The sequence below is a fragment of the Hippopotamus amphibius genome, chromosome 11 (assembly GCF_030028045.1).
Source record: "Hippopotamus amphibius kiboko isolate mHipAmp2 chromosome 11, mHipAmp2.hap2, whole genome shotgun sequence".
NCBI classification, from domain to species: Eukaryota; Metazoa; Chordata; class Mammalia; order Artiodactyla; family Hippopotamidae; genus Hippopotamus; species Hippopotamus amphibius.
In genome coordinates this window covers 29778428-29781583 of record NC_080196.1, presented here as the reverse complement: position 1 = coordinate 29781583, position 3156 = coordinate 29778428, and the positions used below count along the sequence as shown (strand labels likewise).

Below are 3156 nucleotides of genomic sequence, written 5' to 3'. Positions count from 1 at the left end.
ATGACCCAAGAACTTTACCCCTAGATTTTCGTCAACAGAAATAAAATGTTATCTACACAAGGATGTGTACCTCAATATTCACTGAAGCTTTAGTCATAATAATCAAAAACTAGAAACTATGGTATATCCATATAGTCAATATTACATAGAAATAAAGGGAAGCAAATTATGCACATATACGACGAGATGGGTGGATTTGAAAAGCTTGTTGCACAAATGAAGCCAAATGCAAAAAAAAAAAGTTTAGTGTATGATTCCATTTATAAGAAATAAGGGAAATGGAAAAAAAATCTGAAAAAGAATAGCTATATATATGTGTAACTGAATCACTTTGCTGTACACCTGAAACATTGTAAATCAACTATACTTCAATAAAAATATAAAAATTAAAAAAAAAATTATAGGACAGGCCAAACCAATCTATAACCTCAGAGAGAACAGATGTTACCTGGGATTGGTATAGGATTGGACTGACTGCAGAGGAACAGAGGAGATATTTTAGGGAAGGTAAAAATGTTTAATTCACAAGTTGGTAACAAAGGTATATGTGTTTGTCCAAGTTTATCAGACTCTACATTTAAAATGGATATATTTAATTTTATGAAAAGGATACTCTTAAAATGGAATTTAAAAATAAAAAATAATTGTGACAGAGCTCCTAGCAAGCAGCCACCATTGGAATTTACATTTTGACATCTTTGCTTCGAAGTTTAGACTTAAACATGTTACAGGCATGCTTCCAGCACCTGAACCCATACAAAGTCACTTACATACAGATGGTAATTGAAGCTGCTGTTTGGATACAAACAGATGGAAAGAGTATATGTGATAATGGGACAATTTCCTTACCCGTTTGGTTTGGTTCTTATCTTAAATTACCCTGAAATACAGTTCTCACTTAAAACTTTCTTATACAGATGAATGCAGAAAAGTTGGAACATTTGGGGGATAATTTAAATTAAAAAGAGAGAGAACAATAAAAAGAGAGAAAACCTCAGTGGCATTGGAATACATGAAAATTTCGAAATCCAAATAGATTTACAGTATTTAGAAGTTATATTGGATTTGGATGTGAAAGCTTAAAAACTAGCTATGGGAATGCACAGAGGAACCTGCCTTCCTTTCTGAAGGCTAAATTGGAAAAAACAGCAGGGATTACACTGCAGAATTTTAGAGTAGGACATCAATGACAAATAACTTTTTTTTTTTTCTTTCTGTTATGCACTTCATCAGAAATATTCTTAGAATGGGGTTTTTCCAAGGACCATAAAAAGAAATCTAAAATACCAGAAAACCCATGACAGCTTTCAGTTCACAAATGAAAAACTGCACTGCAAATACAAGTATCTCATCTTGTCACACTGTTGCTAGGGACATTCCTGATTAGTGCTAAGAAAGTTGAATGGTAGCCTCCAATGTTCTCATGACAAACCCATGGATCTATTTTTGCACAGCGCACTATTTTGTCAAAGCTCATACAAAACAGAAAGAAGACAGTGTTTCCATAATACAAAATGGACAGGAACCAAGGCCTCCAAATAAAGGACTGGACCTGCAGCCTCCCAATCAGAGTCTCCCAGGTTGCACACATTTATTATTTTAAAGAAAAGAACATTCATGTGTGATACAATAAAAATTAAAATTTACTGAATTTTTAAAAAGTATTTTAACCACTTCAGAAAAAAAAAAAAATCAACATGGAGAGACTGGTTACTTTTTGAAATCCATTTTTTTGGGAAGTGTTTTGATATTTCAGAGACTCTTAGGCAAAATAAGATGAATGATAAATGAAGAAGCTGATGAAATTTGCCTTTGTCATCCTTTTTCTTAACTTTAGCATTATTTTCCAATTTCATTTGCTCCAACTCGTTTCCTATGCTTTCCTGTGCCCGCCTATAAACAGTGTAAAGTCCTGTTTCTGTGCTCTTGAGACAGTTCAATCAGGTTAAGAGACTGTCATTCTTTTCCTTCCAATTAGAATAAGAAAATCTAGCCTGGGTTTAATCTTCTCTTAAATGTAGATTCCCATTCATAAACTGGAAGAGACCGCTTTCAAAGCGTTTCTCAGTTGCCTTCCTGCCTTCCTCTCTCTCTCTCTCTCACTCTCCCTCTCTCTCTCACTCTCCCTCTCTCTCTCTCCTCCCTTCCTTCCTTCATTTTTATCTAAAAAACAAGAGGCACATATTCTTGACGCATATTTCAAATGAGGAACTTAAGGCTTGGAAATATTTATTTCTTCCCCCCTGCCCAAGGTCACATAGGTTAGACCATGAGATTATAATCAAGGCCATTCACACTCTATTTATTCATTCATGATGTAAATACTGAATTCCCATACATACCTGGAACCCTCCAAGGCAGTGGAGAAGCGGGTGGTGAATGAAAAAGATCCAGGCCTCCCCCTCCAGTGGTCCAGCAAGGCAGATGGACAATGAACAAGGACCTGCGAAGGTGAGAAGACGTGGGAAGGAAATTTACAAGGTGCATTGTAAGTGAATGACAATGGGACATAACAGTCCTTTAAGATCAAGGAAGTGAAGTTGCTTTTTGAGGTAGTGTGTGGGTTACTGTGGTCTTTGTGAGCTTCCACCATGGCGTACCAGGGCCAGGGCGAGAAGGCACAGAAGGTGATGGTGCAGCCCGTCAAGCTCATCTTCAGGTACTTGCAAAATAGATCTCAAATTCAGGTGTGGCTTTATGAGCAAGTGAATATGCAGATAGAGGGCTGTATCATTGGTTGTGATGAGTATATGAACCTCATATTAGATGATGTAGAAGAATGATGTTTCATTCTAAAACAAAGTCAAGAAAACAACTGGGTCGGATCATGCTAAAAGGAGATAACATTACTCTGCTCCAAAGTGTCTCCAACTAGAAGTGATCCGTGAAGTGAGAAATTGTTGAGAAGGCAATACAGTTTGTTTTTTAGGTGTCCTTTGTTAGAAGGGTAGTTCTAAAACATTTATTAATATTGTTTTGCTCACCCTTATGTTATTACCAGATGACAATAAATGCTGTGGAATTGTTTTTGTTAAAATATGTGCATGCTTTCCTTCTAAAAAAAAAAAAATCAATGAAGTTATCCTCTGAGAAAATGGTGCTTCAGTTGAGACCTGAAGAAAACGTGAAGTTAGATAAAAGGTGAGTATGGAGAAG

The 3156-nt window shown here is 36.1% G+C and overlaps 1 pseudogene; it reads left to right on the top strand.

Moving 5' to 3' along the window:
* The first annotated feature begins 2591 nt into the window (after window positions 1-2591).
* LOC130831948 (small nuclear ribonucleoprotein E-like) lies at window positions 2592-2875 on the top strand (annotated as a pseudogene).
* The last annotated feature ends 281 nt before the right edge of the window (window positions 2876-3156 follow it).